Raw genomic sequence first — 9,551 nt, forward strand, 5'->3', positions numbered from 1 at the left:
AAACGTGATAAAAATGCCTAATCCAGAAAATGTGGCACAAACCACAGACCAATGGGCACAGTGAATCCATGAACGGGATATCATCGCACGGTAAATCCCACCATGATCTCATACTAGTACAAAAGTAGACTCTAAAGGTGGTCCACAGAGGCAGTTCTGAGTGTTAAAATCAATAGCGCCTCAAATAAGGGTGATTAAAAACGGCCTCCACTCCAATGGCACCATTGGAGGCACCCCCTGTCAGAAACCACCTCCATCTCGGAAGTACTCAGGGTGGTTTCTATATATAGACCGCTTCTGTCATGTCCACCACCTATCATGTATATATCAGGCGTCCCATGTGTTCGCCCTGCTATTGGTGCTCCGAGACCGGCAGTTTCATCGAGCGATGACGTATTTGTTCGAAGGGGGGTGCGAGCAGTAGATGAAGATGGTAAGACGCGGGATAGGGAATTTACCCATGTCCATGCCCTCCAGGAGGAGGTAAGACCCCTGCCTTTTGTGATTGTATTGCTCGAGTACTCACCAACGATCGGGAGGATCATCAGAGAGATCTGCTACTTTTTTTGCAACCTCTCGGCCTGGTGGCGGAGAGGAAGGAGATGGTGGTAGGTGAGAACCTTAGCTCTAGGATGATTTAGAATGTCTTGGATGCCTTTCGTACCCCCCGTACTTGCCTTTATATAATCAAGAAAAGCTAGGGTTACATCTCTCGGGCTGGACCAAGGTGAGCTCGTCCTAGTGGGCTGGCTCGGTTCAGGCCCTGTGCCTGTTGGCTATCTTCCCCAAGCACCATAGGGCGACCAAGCCGTCCACCCGGATACTAGGCTCAGGTGTTTGGCTTGGCCCGATGAAAGGGGTCTTCCTTTGGTCTCCCAAGGGTCTCACGGTCTAGTCGATATATTCTCGGTAGTAGCCCCTGAGTGTCGACCGGTCTATCACTAAGAGATTGCTCGGGACTTACCAGATCCTTGCAAAACAAAGAAGACAAAAGAGAAAGAGTAAGTCGGATAACACCCACTTTGTTAGGTTAGGGTGTTGTGGTGAGGAGCTAATAACGGGTAAGGCCCGGTGATATCTTGTTGTTGCCATCTAGGGGATCTGGCCAGTGGCTCGTTGTGGGGCAGATCATAAATTTCATTGGAGTCCTAAGTGATGCTTTGATACGTCTCCGACGTATCTATAATTTATGAAGTATTCATGTTGTTATATTATCATTCTTGGATGTTTTACAATAATTTTATAGCAACTTTATATCATTTTTTGAGACTAACCTATTGACCCAGTGCCCAGTGCTAGTTGTTGTTTTTTGCTTGTTTTTTACATCGCAGGAAATCAATATCAAACGGAGTCCAAACACCGCGGAACTTTTTGTGGATTTTTTATGGACCAGAAGACATCCAGTGGGCTAGAGAAGCACCTGGGGGTTTTGTACCCTACAAACGATTTCTTCTTACGTTCTCCGCTAGATAAGAACTTTTGAGTGATTCTTCGTTGCACGTTGAGGGATGGTTATGTGATCCAATTATATTAGCATTCTTGAGAGATTGCACTAGCGAAAGTAGGGACCATAGGCCTTGTTTTCAAGCATTGCAATACTGTTTGTGCTCACTTTTATCGATTGCTACCTTGCTGTTTTTTATTGTTCTTATTACAAAAATCAATATCTAGTATCCATATTACACTTGTATCACCATCTCTTCGCCGCACTAGTGCACCTATACAAATTACCATTGTATTTGGTGTGTTGGGGACACGAGAGACTCTTTATTATTTGGTTGCAGGGTTATTTGAGAGAGACCATCTTCATCCTACGCCTCCCACGGATTGATAAATCTTAGGTCATCCACTTGAGGGAAAATTGCTACTGTCCTACAAAACTCTGTGCTTGGAGGCCCAAAACGTGTCTACAAGAATAAACTTGCGTAGTAGACACCATACTTGAGGGATCTACATGGTTGATCTCAGCTTCTTTTTCCGATAGGAGCACACTTGCAGCTCCTTCCAGAAGCGAGACTCGAGTCATGACGACATACGCCCCTTGCTCGGGAATCAGATCTATTGGGGAACGCGGTAATTTCAAAAAAAATCCTACGCACACGCAAGATCTATCATGGTGATGCATAGCAATGAGAGGGAAGAGTTTTGTCTACGTACCCTCGTAGACCGTAAGCGGAAGCGTTATGACAACGCGGTTGATGTAGTCGTACGTCTTCACGATCCGACCGATCCTAGTATCGAAAGTATAGCACCTTCGCGATCTGCACACGTTCAGCTTGGTGATGTCCCATGAACTCTCGATCCATCTGAGTGTCGAGGGAGAGCTTCGTCAGCACGACGGCGTGATGACGGTGATGATGAAGCTACCGGCGCAAGGCTTCGCCTAAGCACTATGACGATACGACTGAGGTGGATTATGGTGGAGGGGGGCACCGCACACGGCAAAGACAATGATCAACTTGTGTGTCTATGGGGTGCCACCTCCCCCGTATATAAAGGAGTGGAGGAGGGGGGAGGGCCGGCCTTCTATGGTGCGCCCTAGGGGAGTCCTACTCCCACCGGGAGTAGGATCCCCCCCCCTTCGAGAACTATGTAGACATGACCGAGACTCATCTCCGGTCAATAACCAATAGCGGAACCTAGATGTTCATATTGGTTCCTACATATTCTACAAAGATCTTTATCGGTCAAACCGCACAACAACATACGTTGTTCCCTTTGTCATCGGTATGTTACTTGCCCGAGATTCGATCATCGGTATCTCAATACCTAGTTCAATCTCGTTACCGGCAAGTCTCTTTACTCATTCCGTAATGCATCATCCCACAACTAACTCATTAGTCACATTGCTTGCAAGGCTTATAGTGATGTACATTACCGAGAGGGCCCAGAGATACCTCTCCGATACTCGGAGTGACAAATCCTAATCTCGATCTATGCCAACTCAACAAACACCATCAGAGACACCTGTAGAGCATCTTTACAGTCACCCAGTTATGTTGTGACGTTTGATAGCACACTAAGTGTTCCTCCGGTATTCGGGAGTTGCATGATCTCATAGTCATAGGAACATGTATAAGTTATGGAGAACGCAATAGCAACAAACTAAACGATCATCGTGTTAAGCTAACGGATGGGTCAAGTCAATCACATCATTCTGTAATGATGTGATCCCGTTAATAAAATGACAACTCATGTCTATGGTCAGGAAACATAACCATCATTTATTCGACGAGCTAGTCAAGTAGAGGCATACTAGTGACACTTTGTTTGTCTATGTATTCACACATGTACTAAGTTTCTGGTTAATACAATTCTAGCATGAATAATAAACATTTATCATGATATAAGGAAATATAAATAACAACTTTATTATTGCCTCTAGGTCATATTTCCTTCAGTCTCCCACTTTCACTAGAGTCAATAATCTAGATTACATTGTAATGATTCTAACACCCATGGAGTCTTGGTGCTGATCATGTTTTGCTCGTGATATAGGCTGATACGTCTCCAACGTATCTATAAATTTTGATTGTTCTAAGCTATTATATATTCTGTTTTGGATGTTTAATGGGATTATTTATACACTTTTATATTATTTTTGGGACTAACCTATTAACCGGAGGCCTAGCCCAAATTGATATTTTTTTGCCTATTTCAGTGTTTCGCAGAAAAAGAATATCAAACGGAGTCCAAACGAAATGAAACCTTCGGGAGCGTGGTTTTTGGAACAAACGTGATCCAGAGGACTTGGAGTGGACGTCAAGCAACCAACGAGGAAGCCATGAGGCAGGGGGCGCGACTACCCCCTAGGCGCGCCCTCCACCCTCGTGGGCCCCTCATGGCTCCACCGACCTACTTCTTCCTCCTATATATACCTACGTACCCTGAAAACATCAAGGAGCACCACAAAAACCTAATTCCACCGCCGCAACCTTTTGTACCCGTGAGATCCCATCTTGGGGCCTTTTCCGGTGCTTCGCCAGAGGGGGCATTGATCACGAAGGGCTTCTACATCAACACCATAGCCTCTCCAATGATGTGTGAGTAGTTTACCTCAGACCTTCGGGTCCATAGTTATTAGCTAGATGGCTTCTTCTCTCTCTTTGAATCTCAATACAAAGTTCTCCTCGATTCTCTTGGAGATCTATTCGATGTAATCTTCTTTTGCGGTGTGTTTGTCGAGATCCGATGAACTGTGGGTTTATGATCAAGATTATCTATGAACAATATTTGAATCTTCTCTGAATTCTTTTATGTATGATTGGTTATCTTTGCAAGTCTCTTCGAATTATCAGTTTGGTTTGGCCTACTAGATTGATCTTTCTTGCAATGGGAGAAGTGCTTAGCTTTGGGTTCAATCTTGCGGTGCTCGATCTGAGTGACAGTAGGGGAAACGACACGTATTGTATTGTTGCCATCGAGGATAAATAGATGGGGTTTATATCATATTGCATGAGTTTATCCCTCTACATCATGTCATCTTGCTTAAAGCGTTACTCCGTTCTTATGAACTTAATACTCTAGATGCATGCTGGATAGCGGTCGATGTGTGGAGTAATAGTAGTAGATGCAGGCAGGACTCGGTCTACTTGTCACGGACGTGATGCCTATATACATGATCATACCTAGATATTCTCATAACTATGCTCAATTCTATCAATTGCTTGATAGTAATTTGTTCACCCACCGTAATACTTATGCTATCTTGAGAGAAGCCACTAGTGAAACCTATGGCCCCCGGGTCTATTTTCCATCATACAAGTTTCCAATCTATTTTATTTTGAAATCTTTACTTTCAATTTTTATCATAAAAATACCAAAAATATTTATCTTATTATTATTATCTCTATTAGATCTCACTCTTGCAAGTGGCCGTGAAGGGATTGACAACCCATTTATCACGTTGGTTGCGAGGTTCTTATTTGTTTGTGTTGGTACAAGGTGACTCACATGTGGTCTCCTACTGGATTGATACCTTGGTTCTCAAAAACTAAGGGAAATACTTACGCTGCTTTGTTGCATCACCATTTTCTCTTTAAGGGAAAACCAACACATGCTCAAGAGGTAGCAAAGGCTTAGTCAACGGGTCTGCAACATTCAGATCTGTATGTATCTTGCAAATCTCTATGCCTCCCTCCTTGATTTGATCGCGGATGGAATTGAAGCATCTCTTGATGTGCTTGGTTCTCTTGTGAAATCTGGATTCCTTTGCCAATGCAATTGCACCAGTATTGTCACAAAAGATTTTCATTGGACCCGATGCACTAGGTATAACACCTAGATCGGATATTAACTCCTTCATCCAGACTCCTTCATTTGCTGCTTCCGAAGCAGCTATGTGCTCCGCTTCACACGTAGATCCCGCCACGACGCTCTGCTTGGAACTGCACCAACTGACAGCTCCACCATTTAATAAAAATACGTATCCGGTTTGTGACTTATAGTCATCCGGATCAGTGTCAAAGCTTGCATCGACGTAACCGTTTATGACAAGCTCTTTGTCACCTCCCTAAACGAGAAACATATCCTTAGTCCTTTTCAGGTATTTCAGGATGTTCTTGACCGCTGTCCAGTGATCCACTCCCGGATTACTTTGGTACCTCCCTGCTAAACTAATAGCAAGGCACACATTAGGCCTGGTACACAGCATTGCATACATGATAGAACCTATGGCTGAAGCATAGGGAATGACTTTCATTTTCTCTCTATCTTCTGCAGTGTCGGGCATTGTGTCTGACTCAACTTCACACCATGTAACACAGGCAAGAACCCTTTATTTGCTTGATCCATTTTGAACTTCTTCAAAACTTTATCAAGGTATGTGCTTTGTGAAAGTCCAATTAAGCGTCTTGATCTATCTCTATAGATCTTAGTGACCAATATATAAGCAGCTTCGCCGAGGTCTTTCATTGAAAAATTCTTATTCAAGTATCATTTTATGATATTCAGAAATTCAGTACCATTTCCGATCAACAATATGTCATCCACATATAATATCAGAAATGCTACAGAGTTCCCACTCACTTTCTTGTAAATACAGGCTTTTCCAAAAGTCTGTATAAACCATATGCTTTGCTCACACTATCAAAGCGTATATGCCAACTCCGAGAGGCTTGCACCAGTCCATAAATGGATCGCTGGAGCTTGCACACTTTGTTAGCACCTTTTGGATCGACAAAACCTTCTGGTTGCATCATATACAACTCTTCTTTAAGATATCCATAAAGGAATGTAGTTTTGACATCCATTTGCCAAATTTCATAATCATAAAATGTGGCAATTGCTAACATAATTCGGACGGACTTAAGCACCGCTACGGGTGAGAAGGTCTCATCGTAGTCAACTCCTTGAACTTGTCGAAAACCTTTGGCAACAAGTCGAACTTTGTAGATAGTAATATTACCGTCATCATCAGTCTTCTTCTTGAAGATCCATTTATTCTCTATGGCCTGCCGATCATCCGGCAAGTCAACCAAAGTCCACACTTTGTTCTCATACATGGATCCCATCTCAGATTTAATGGCCTCAAGCCATTTTGTGGAATCTGGGCTCATCATCGCTTCCTCATAGTTCGTAGGTTCGTCATGCTCAAGTAACATGACCTCCATAACAGGATTACCGTACCACTCTGGTGTGGATCTTGCTATGATTGACCTACGAGGTTTAGTAGTAACTTGATCAGAAGCTTCATGATCATCATCATTAGCTTCCTCACTTACTAGTGTAGGAATCACTGGAACTGATTTTAGTGATGAACTATTTTCCAATAAGGGAGCAAGTACAATTACCTCATCAAGTTCTACTTTCCTCCCTGAGGGAGTCCTGGATTAGGGGGTGTCCGGATAGCCGGACTATACCTTCGGCCGGACTCCTGGACTATGAAGATACAAGATTGAAGACTTCGTCCCGTGTCCGGAAGGGACTTTCCTTGGCGTGGAAGGCAAGCCTGGCGATACGGATATGTAGATCTCCTACCATTGTAACCGACTTTGTGTAACCCTAACCCTCTCCGGTGTCTATATAAACTGGAGGGTTTTAGTCCGTAGGACAACATACAGAACAACAATCATACCATAGGCTAGCTTCTAGGGTTTAGCCTCTTCGATCTCGCGGTAGATCTACTCTTGTACTACCCATATCATCAATATTAATCAAGCAGGACGTAGGGTTTTACCTCCATCAAGAGGGCCCGAACCTGGGTAAAACTTCGTCTCCCTTGCCTCCTGTTACCATCCGGCCTAGACGCACAGTTCAGGACCCCTTACACGAGATCCGCCGGTTTTGACACTGACATTGGTGCTTTCATTGAGAGTTCCTCTGTGTCGTCGCCATCAGGAAGGATGCCTCATCCCGTCTTTAAAGACGACACCGTTGCTAAGGGAGCTTTGGCTGTCGGCCAAACCCTCCGGCTAGGTGGTTTTCTTATGACCGCCTATTCGGCTTCTGCGCCGACGATGACCTCTCGAGCCATCGAAAACAATCTTCATGTCAGCTCGGAACTCGCCGAGCAGTTACATCCAATGGAGCTCTCCTCCATAAATGAGCTCTTGGATTGCATCGCCGCCCTGGGAGTCGCTACGGATTACGACCTGATTGGGCCTAAACCCGATCTGAGAGAGATTAACTCTCCCCAAGTCACCCATCACGTTGCCGTGGTAGAGGGGCAGTGCAGCGACCCTTCATCTATCTTAAGGACTAGCTACGTCCGGATTACCGATCCCTCCAAGCCGGATACCCGCGGAGGGGAGGATATCACTCAAGACCTGAACTTAGAGTCAGGCGACGGGCTAGATTCATTGGACAACATCCAGGAATCCAAATTTTCGAGTTCGGAAATTCCTCGGCCTCTGAGCCTCAGATTGGGTGAGGCTTCGGATTTAATTTCACGCACCCACCCGAACATAAGCGATCTATCCCAAATCAGGCAAGAGCCCGATGAAACAGTACATCATTACTGGGCCAGATTCCTCCTGGTTAGGAACATGATAAGGGACTGCTGTGAGGAAGACGCAATCTCAGTCTTCTGCAATAATTGCACGGGCAAGGGAATCCTCAACACCATAAGTCGCCGTGATATTACACGCTTCGCTGACTTAGCGTCCATTGTACGAAAGTACTGTGCGATGGAAAGCGCCTGGAAAACCGAAATAAAATTTTGGGACGATCCGGCCCTGAATACAAACCCAGTCCAAAATAAAAGGGTGCATCATCGCCAGACACCCGGGTCAAACACCAAAAAGCAAAAACCCTCCACAGGGCATGGAACCGTACTGGAAGGATGGCTCAATGGACCCTGTAAAATTCACAGTACAGAGGACGCCACACCAACTCATAGCCTTAGAGCATGTTGGATACTCCGGCAGGTGGCCAAAATTGGCGAAGATCTCCTAATTCCGGAGGCCACAGAAAGCCACCCCAGAGACACCAATACGGTATTAACAGTCTTCGAGACTTTCACATCAAATAATATGCGAAAAAGGACACTCCGCAGCCTTGCCGAAGTCTACCAAGTAGCAACAATAAACCCATGGAGTGACACGGCTATTACCTTTAACGCCAGTGATGAACCTAAATTCCGAACAGCCCGAGCACCAGCCGCATTGGTCCTCAGTCCAATAGTGGACGGCTTTCGTCTTACCAAGGTACTCATGGACGGCGGCAGCGGATTGAACCTCATTTATGAGGAAACCCTTCAAAAAATGGAAATAGTCTGGAACCGCATTGAGCGAAGCAGCACAACCTTTAGAAGAATAATCCCCAGTCGGGAAGCGCACTGTACAGGAAACATCACACTAGATGTGGTGTTCGGCACGCCGGATAATTACAGGTCCGAAGTGGTCACGTTCCATGTGGCTCCGTTCAGCAGCGGTTATCACGCTCTGCTAGGGCGGGAAGCATTTACAATCTTCCAAGCAATACCCCATTACGGGTACATGAAGCTCAAGATGCCCGGGCCTAACGGGATCATCACTCTCGCTAGTGATCCGGACATAGCACTCCGCGTCGAAAACAAGACAGCCGCACTGGCCCTCAAGGCACTATCCAAAGCCCTAGCGGCTGAGGAACTGACGGCGCTGTGCTCCACGGTGAATAGGGACGATGTGGTACTCGACAAAAGATCCAAGTCCACCTCCTTTAAACCGGCGGACGAAATAGTCAAATTCCAGGTCCATCCAACGGACCCCAATAAAACAGCTTCCATCGGGGCACAGTTAAACCCTGATGTAGACGCCGCACTGCGAGAGTTCCTACGAGAGAACTGGGACATTTTCTCCTGGCACCCTTCAGACATGCCAGGAATCCCACGCAGGCTGGCCGAGCACAACTTAAATATCCTAAAAGGATTCAAACCTACCAAACAAGCTCTTCGGCGTTTTTCCGAACCTAAGAGACAGGCCATGGGAGAGGAGCTAGCAAAGCTATTGGAGGCCGGATTCATTAGAGATATAAAACATCCGGACTGGCTAGCAAACCTGGTGATGGTACCAAAGAAGGACAAATCCTGGCGCCTGTGCGTTGATTTTAAAGACCTTAACAAGGCTTGCCCA

Source organism: Triticum urartu, chromosome 3A (genome assembly GCF_056163025.1).
Source record: "Triticum urartu cultivar PI428250 chromosome 3A, HENAU_Tu73, whole genome shotgun sequence".
Classification (NCBI taxonomy): Eukaryota; Viridiplantae; Streptophyta; class Magnoliopsida; order Poales; family Poaceae; genus Triticum; species Triticum urartu.